Source organism: Camellia sinensis, chromosome 3, assembly GCF_055761805.1.
Source record: "Camellia sinensis isolate YWXY chromosome 3, ASM5576180v1, whole genome shotgun sequence".
NCBI lineage: Eukaryota > Viridiplantae > Streptophyta > Magnoliopsida > Ericales > Theaceae > Camellia > Camellia sinensis.
In genome coordinates, this window is record NC_138963.1 from 191,888,399 (window position 1) to 191,896,863 (window position 8,465).

Sequence of the window (8,465 nt, forward strand, 5' to 3'; positions counted from 1 at the left end):
CTAATAAAGCGATAACATTCTTTTCCCTCCATAGACTTTTTTTACCTGAAGAGATAACAACAGAAGATAATTTTTTTCTTTCTTCACCCATTGTCTTCAACACGAACAGATCAACAACAACAAACATGTACCAGGTAATCTTCTACACACATATATATATATATATATATATGTATCTATACTATATATATCATCTTCTTCTCAATGGCGTCTCTTCCTTCCGTGTTAGTTTCCAACATTCTCAAGCTCAAACCAGACCTCCGCAAACTGCCCTCTTCTTTTCTTATCGAAAAGGTAAATCTTTCTCTGTTTCAATTTCACTTTATTTATTTATTTTTTTATCTCTACAAAAAACTTTCTCTGATACGATTGATTACCTGTTCTCTCATCAGCGAAGTTATAGTACCAATACCCAATTGGGTAAAGGTTTGGACCCAACAAGTTTCGATTTTCGAGAAGCGCTTTCATTGATAAGAGAAGGGACGAGTGTCGAATCGTCGATCTATGTTCCGCTCTTGCAAGAATGCATAGATAGGAATTCAGTTTCAGAAGCTCAAGTCATTCATGGCCACATTGTGAAGACTTGTACACATGAAGATTTGTTTCTCATGACTTTTCTTGTTAATGTTTATGCCAAGTGTGGGGCTATGGAAAATGCACGCAAGGTGTTTGATAATTTGCCCAAAAGCAATGTAGTTACTTGTATAGAGAAAAATACAGTGAGTGAGTGAACAACTATCAGAGAGTGTATTGTTTGTAATTCTTCCATTTCTCTCCATGTAGTGAAATCCGCTACCCGTGGACATAGGTGACTTGCCGAACCACGTTAAAACTCTTGTGTTATTGCTTGTTTGTGTTTCCTGGTGTGCCCCCGATCCACAATAATTGGTATCAGAGCCCGGGTGGTGAAAAATCGAATTTTTTGCAAAAGTGCCCAGAATTCAAAGTCACTGAAATCCACTTTTGAGCATACCAGGAGGAAGACCTTGAGAAGAGGAGTCCAGAACCGCAAAGCATAGGCCAAGAGCAGCTAGAACGCGCCCCCACGCCCCTTCTGAACATCGCGCGTGAATTCAAGTCTCACCACGCGCATCACGCGCCGTTCCAGCAACCGGTGCGTCATCATATGCTCAGTCACGTGCCCTCACGCATGGCGAGAGGAAGAAGGCGAGTGGAGCGGCTTGGTGCTGACGTCAGGCTGACGTCATCTTGCGCCGAGCCAACCTGAAGGAGCCGTTGACCGCCGTTGACCAAGTCGCGCCGGAGTCGAGCCGCTGAGCCACGCGTGTGCCAGAATCCACGCCGTTGACTGAGCCGTTGACCGCACTGTTAACCAGCCATTCCGGAGGAATTATCCGGTGCAGCTCAGATGCACCAGATTCTGCAAATCTAAACTGTCCACACTGTTTTGGCTCGATCTAAGTCATTCGGAGTCCATTTTTGACAATCCAATAATGTTTTCCAACTATTTGGAGTATTCCGGACACATCCGTACGGTCAATTTTTTGAATCGGAGTTTCTAAAAAAAAAAAGTTTAATGGCTGAATCTACAGAGACCAGATCAACCGAGTCCAGATCAACCGAGTCTATAAGTAATCCAGTGACTACAAGCCACTCTAGGCATTGGACCCCGGTGTCCCATGCTAAGTTCAAGGTAGAAAAGTTTGATGGAAGCAGCAACTTCGGCATGTGGAGATGCGAAGTTAAAGATATGCTTGTCCAGATGAACCTGTACTTCACTCTGGGAGACAAACCAGATGACCTGGACGGGATAGAATGGGGGAAGGTGAATCTCATGGCCTGCAGTTCCATCTGACTTTGCCTTGCAAAAGAGGAGAAGTACGCCTTCACAAAATATGATATTACGAAGGAGCTTTGGAAGGTGTTGGAAGATAAGTTCATGACAAAGAGCATTGGGAACTAGCTCTACTTGAAGAAGAGGTTGTTTCGTTTCAACTACAAGAAAGGTATTTCGATGAAAGAACACCTAAACAATTTCAACAAAATTCTCACTGATTTGAAGAACTTGGTTGATCATATTAGTGATGAAGATAAAGCACTGTTATTGTTGAATTCCTTGCCTGACTCATATGATCATCTCACTACCACTTTACTATACGGTAAAGAAAAGATCAAGTATGTTGATGTTACAAACACCTTGGTAAATGATGAGTTCAGAAGGAAAGATAAATCTGCAAACAGAGACTCAGCATCCAAGGCATTGACTATATAGACGTCTTGCAAAAGACGAGTGTGCTGCTTGTCGCCAGAAGGGTCATTGGGCAAAAGATTGTCCCAATAAAGACAAGAAAGAAGAAAAGGTGAACGTTGCACGAGATGAAGATAATGGTGAAGGATCAGCCTTCACAGTTTCATTATATGGCCAGTCTGATGAATGGATTCTAGATTCCGGATGTTCCTACCACATGTGTCCTAACAAGTAGTGGTTCTCGAGCTTACGAGAGTTCGATGGAGGAGTTGTGCGGATGGGCAACGACCAAGCTTGCCAGACAAAGGGGATTGGAGCAATTCGACTGAAGATACATGATGGAACAATCAGACTTCTTGAAGATGTTCAGTATGTACCAGATTTGACAAAGAATCTCATATCAGTGGGAGTTTTAGACTCCAAAGGTTACAGAGTAACTATGGAAGGTGGAGTCCTCAAAGTTGTTCGAGAAGCATTTGTTGTAATGAAGGGTACTCGACAGGGAAATTTATATTTCTTAGACGGCTCTACAGTCACAGGGAGAGTGGCTGTCTCCACCAGCTCAGAAGATGATGTATCAGACACTTCCAGACTTTGGCACATGCGCCTAGGGCATGTCGGTGAGAAGGCTTTACAAGGGTTGGTAAAGCAAGGCCTGTTGAAAGGTGCCAAAACAGGGAAGCTTGAGTTCTGCGAGCATTGTGTACTGGGCAAGCAAACAAGAATCAAGTTTGGTACTGCTATTCATCGTACCAAAGGGATTCTAGACTACGTTCACACCGATGTATGGGGCCCTTCCAAGAATGCTTCATTGGGAGGTAAACACTACTTTGTGTTGATTATTTCTCAAGAAGAGTTTGGGTTTACACAATGAAGCATAAAGATGAAGTATTAGAAATCTTTCTTATATGGAAGAAAATGATTGAGACCTAGGCAGGCAGAAAGATCAAGAAGCTTAGATCTGACAATGGCGGGAAATACACATCAGATCCCTTCTTTGAGGTTTGCCAGAATGAAGGGATAGTGAGACATTTCACAGTTCCTGGAACATCGCAGCAAAATGGAGTTGCAGAACGCATGAACCGCACTTTGGTGGAGAAAGTCCGGTGTATGCTGTCACATTCTGGGTTGAGCAAGGCATTTTGGGGCGAGGCATTGAACTATGCTCGTCATCTTGTTAACCGACTACCTACTGCAACACTAGATGGCAAGACTCCCATGGAGGTATGGTCAGGAGTGCCAGCTACTGATTATGATCAGCTACGTATCTTCGGATGTCCAGCTTATTTTCATGTTACAAAATCTAAGTTGGATCCTAGAGCCAAGAAAGCTGTCTTCTTAGGCTTTAGTGACGGTGTCAAGGGATACAGACTTTGGTGCCCTGAATCAAAGAAAGTTGTCACTAGAAGAGACGTTACCTTTAATGAGTCTACAATGCTGAAGCAACCAAATCCTCAAGAAAATGATGGAGCATTGAAGAAGTCAGTGCAGGTGGAGGTTGAAACTCCAGCAAAGACTAGTCAACCAATCAACCATCCTGAAGAAGTCTCAGTGGATAGCTCTGAAGAGAGTTCAGATGAAAATGAAGATCCAGGGGCCCCACAACAATCAGAACCCATTGCAATCAGGAAAGGAAAAAGGGTTACTAAGCAACCTGGTTGGATGACCGATATGGTAGCCTATGCACTTCCAATCATTGAAGATAATGTTCCTTGCACTTTTAAAGAAGCCGTACAGAATACATAAAGTGTTAATTGGAAGGAGGCTATGGATGAAGAGATCGGGTCACTTCACAAGAACCAGACTTGGGAGTTGGTGCAACTTCCAAAAGGCAAGAAAGCAATTGGGTGTAAGTGGGTTTACACCAAGAAATAAGGCATCCCAAGCAAAGACAACATCAGATTCAAAGCTAGATTGGTAACTAAAGGCTATGCTCAGAAGGAAGGAATAGACTACAATGAGGTATTCTCACCTGTTGTGAAGCACACGTCTATTCGTATCTTGTTAGCTTTGGTTGCATAGTTTGATCTCGAGCGCGCCCAACTCGATGTCAAAACTTCCTTTTTACATGGAGATCTTGAAGAGGAGATATACATGTCCCAGCCAGATGGTTTCAAAGTTGCTAGAAAAGAGAATTGGGCCTGTAAGCTGAACAAATCGTTGTACGGATTGAAGCAATTCCCGAGACAGTGGTACAAAAGATTTGATCGGTTCATGATAGAGAAAGAATACACAAGAAGTCAATTTGATCATTGTGTATATTTTCGTAAGCTTCCAAATGGGTCCTTCATCTATTTGCTCTTATATGTAGATGATATGTTAATTGCATCAAAGAGCAATGAGGAGATTGACAAACTCAAGGCACAGTTAGCAAGAGAGTTTGAAATGAAGGATTTAGGAGAAACAAAGAAAATTCTTGGCATGGAGATCAAGAGAGACAGGAAGAAGGGCACAGTTCATCTGACACAAACTCAATACTTGAAAAAAGTGTTAGACAAATTTGGCATAAATGGGAAAACAAAAGCTGTGAGTACACCATTGGCCCCTCATTTCAAGCTTAGTGCTTCGATGTCTCCACGCACAGAAGAAGAACGGAAGCATATGGCACAAGTTCCATATGCAAATGCAGTTGGTGCATTAATGTATGCTATGGTTTGTACAAGGCCTGACATCTCACATGCTGTGAGTATGGTAAGCAAGTATATGCATGATCCAGGAAAAGATCACTGGCAGGTAGTGAAATGGATCCTAAGGTACATACATGGCACGGTTAATCTGGGATTGAAGTTTGAGAGAGATAACCGACTCGGACAGAGTTTGGTTGGATATGTGGACTCAGATTATGCTGGTGACTTGGACAAATGCCGATCAACAATAGGGTATTTATTTACGCTTGCTAAAGGGCCGGTGAGTTGGAGGTCAACGCTTTAGTCAACGGTGGCTCTGTCTACTACAGAGGCAGAGTACATGGTAGTGACGGAAGCCTTTAAGGAAGCTATTTGGCTACATGGGTTGATTGAGGACTTGGGTATTATTCAGAAGCACGTTGAGGTGTACTGTGATAGTCAAAGTGCCATTTGTTTGGAAAAGAACCAGGTTCACCATTCCCGTACCAAGCACATTGATGTCCGTTTCCATTTCATCCGAGAAATTATGAATAAAGGGGATATTCTGCTTCAAAAGATTAGTACTGCAGATAATCCGGCCGATATGCTCACAAAAGTGGTTTCTAGGATCAAGTTCCAACATTGTTTGGACTTGGTCAACATCTCTCGGAACAGAGCACCTTCAGGTGTAAGGCAGTGTTGATCGATCACTATGTTGGATAAGAGAATCCTCGCCAAGGTGGAGATTTGTTGAAGATTGGCTAAAGATTCAGCTTGCCAACTAGCCATGCAAGGCTGGCCATGTGAAGCCAACACATTGCCAACTAGCAATACAGCTTGCCAACCCTTGCCAACCGACAAGTCACAAAGGTGGACGGCCACTTTTGTGAAGGAACAGGCTGGCCATGTGCAAGGCCAGCCAACCTCTTTGCCTACTGTTGTGTGTATAAATAGAGAGGCCAAGGGAAGAGTTGTATAGAGAAAAATACAGTGAGTGAGTGAACAACTATCAGAGTGTATTGTTTGTAATTCTTCCATTTCTCTCCATATAGTGAAATCTGCTGCCCGTGGACATAGGCGACTTGCCGAACCACGTTAAAACTCTTGTGTTATTGCTTGTTTGTGTTTCCTGGTGTGCCCTCGATCCACAACAACTTGGACTTCTCTGATGACTGGCTATGTTCGAAATTCCCAACCGGAGCTCGCCTTTCGGGTTTTCATTGAAATGTTGGAAGTTGGTGCTTATCCTACAAATTATACACTTGGAGTTGTTTTAAATGCTTGTTGTTTGATGTATGCAATTGGGTTAGGGAAGCAAATCCATAGTTACATCGTAAAGTATGATATTGAATACGACACGAGTGTTGGGAATGCACTTTGCAGTTTATACTCCAACTGTGGCAGCTTGAATTCTACGGTTAAAGCATTTTTGAGAATTAAGGAAAAGAATGTGATTTCTTGGACCACGGTTATATCTTCCTGCGGTAATAATGGTGATTCTGGAATGGGTTTGAGTTTGTTCGGTGAAATGCTTTCTGAGGATGTAGAGTCGAATGAGTTCACATTGACTAGAGTCTTGAGTTTGTGTTGTGTAATGCAGGCTTTGAGTGTAGGATCGCAGGTTCACTCGTTGACCACTAAACTTGGGTATGAATTGAACCTACCCGTAACAAATTCTATTATGTATTTGTATTTGAAATGTGGACATGTTCGAGAGGCGAAGAAGTTGTTTGATGGAATGGAGGAAGTCAGCTTGGTTACATGGAATGCGACGATTGCAGGGCATGCCCAAATGATGGATCTTGCAGAGGATGGTATTTCAGCACACCATAGCGGAGTTGAGGCGCTTAACATTTTTCTAAGATTGCATCGGTCAGGCCTAAAGCCCGATCTATTTACCTTCTCAAGTATATTGACCGTATGTAGTAGTTTGGTGGCTTTGCAACAAGGCGAACAAGTTCATTCTCAGACTATTAAGACTAGGTTTTTGTTTGATGTAGTTGTGGGAACTGCCCTAGTGAGCATGTATAATAAATGTGAAAGCATCGAGAGAGCAATTAAAGCTTTTGGAGAGATGTCTACAAGAACTTTGATATCTTGGACTTCGATGATTATAGGGTTTGCTCAACATGGTTGCTCACAACAGGCTTTGCAACTCTTTGAGGATATGAGATTAGTAGGGGTTAGACCGAACAAGATCACCTTTGTGGGTGTTCTTTCAGCTTGTAGCCACGCTGGAATGGTTGACGAGGCATTGGCTTATTTTGAGATGATGAAAAACGAGTATAAAATCAAGCCCGTGATGGACCATTTTGTGTGCCTGATCGATATGTTTGTGAGGCTAGGTCGCTTAGATGAAGCTTTTGAGATTATCAAGCAGATGGATTTCGAGCCCAACGAATTCATATGGTCCACTATGGTTGCAGGCTGTAGAAGTCACGGGAATCTGGAATTGGGATTTTATACTGCTGAACAACTACTCAAACTCATTCCAAAAAATTCTGAGACTTACGTCTTGCTGTTGAACATGTACGTCTCAACAAGGAGATGGCAAGATGTTTCTAGGGTGAGAAAATTGATGAAAGGTGAGAAAATTGGGAAACTGAAGGATTGGAGCTGGATTAGTATCAAAGACAAGGTTTATTCATTTAAGCCTGATTTCTAGTTTCGTCCTCAATGCGATGAAGCAGATCAATTATTGGCTGATTTGATTGAGAAAGCAAAAAATTGTGGGTATGAATCACAAGGAGATATAGGTGTAACAGATGAGCAAGATGAGGAAACAACTTTCTCTACTGTTCACCACAGTGAAAATTTGGCTGTTACATTTGGATTGTTGAACACTTCCAATGCAGTACCAATACATGTTATCAAGAGTTTAGCATGTGTCAAGATTGTCGTAGTTTTATTAAATTCGTGTCAATACTGACTGCGAGGGAAATCATCGTCAGAGATAGTAAACGGCTGCACAAATTCGTCAGCGGGCGTTGTTCATGTGGGGATTTTGGCAGCCTCCTTTAGGTATTTGTTGAACCTAATTGGTGAGCAGGCTGGTCCTATTTTGATTAACCTTACAACTTAGGTTATCATGAAAACCTGTTAATTCCATTGTAGTGAAATAACGTATTGAACTATGAATCGTTTTGCTAAAATAATTAATTATCAATTGTATCGAATCATGAATACTAAAATTCACTTATTTTTGCGTAATATATAATTTTATGTATGTATATAAACACGTAATGTTTAAAATAAAATGAATATCAATATAATTAAATTGTATAGAGGTATGTACATATAAAATTACATATATCAACATGATTAATTGATTGTTTTTAATGAAAAATTTCGGTAAACAATGATGTTTCATACATTGTGCAAGCATAACTAATTGTAGCAAATCATAATTAATTGCAATTGAATCATATGATTTACTCAATTTAAAATTTGATAGTACAAATCAAATTATTTTAGTTGAAACCTGTATCGAGCTTGGGTTTGAAAATTATTTTTTTAGTAAATTTTTTGTTTTAGTGATTTTTATTTTGTTTTTAGAACTTTTCAAAAATGTGTTCACTTTTAGGTCTTACTGAAAAAACAATATCAATGTGAGTGGTGTTGCTAAGCGCTCACCACTAAGAAGAAAACTC

At 41.1% G+C, this 8,465-nt stretch overlaps 1 pseudogene; it reads left to right on the forward strand.

Moving 5' to 3' along the window:
* The first annotated feature begins 204 nt into the window (after positions 1-204).
* LOC145822122 (putative pentatricopeptide repeat-containing protein At1g56570) lies at positions 205-8,049 on the forward strand (annotated as a pseudogene).
* Positions 8,050-8,465: the final 416 nt, after the last annotated feature.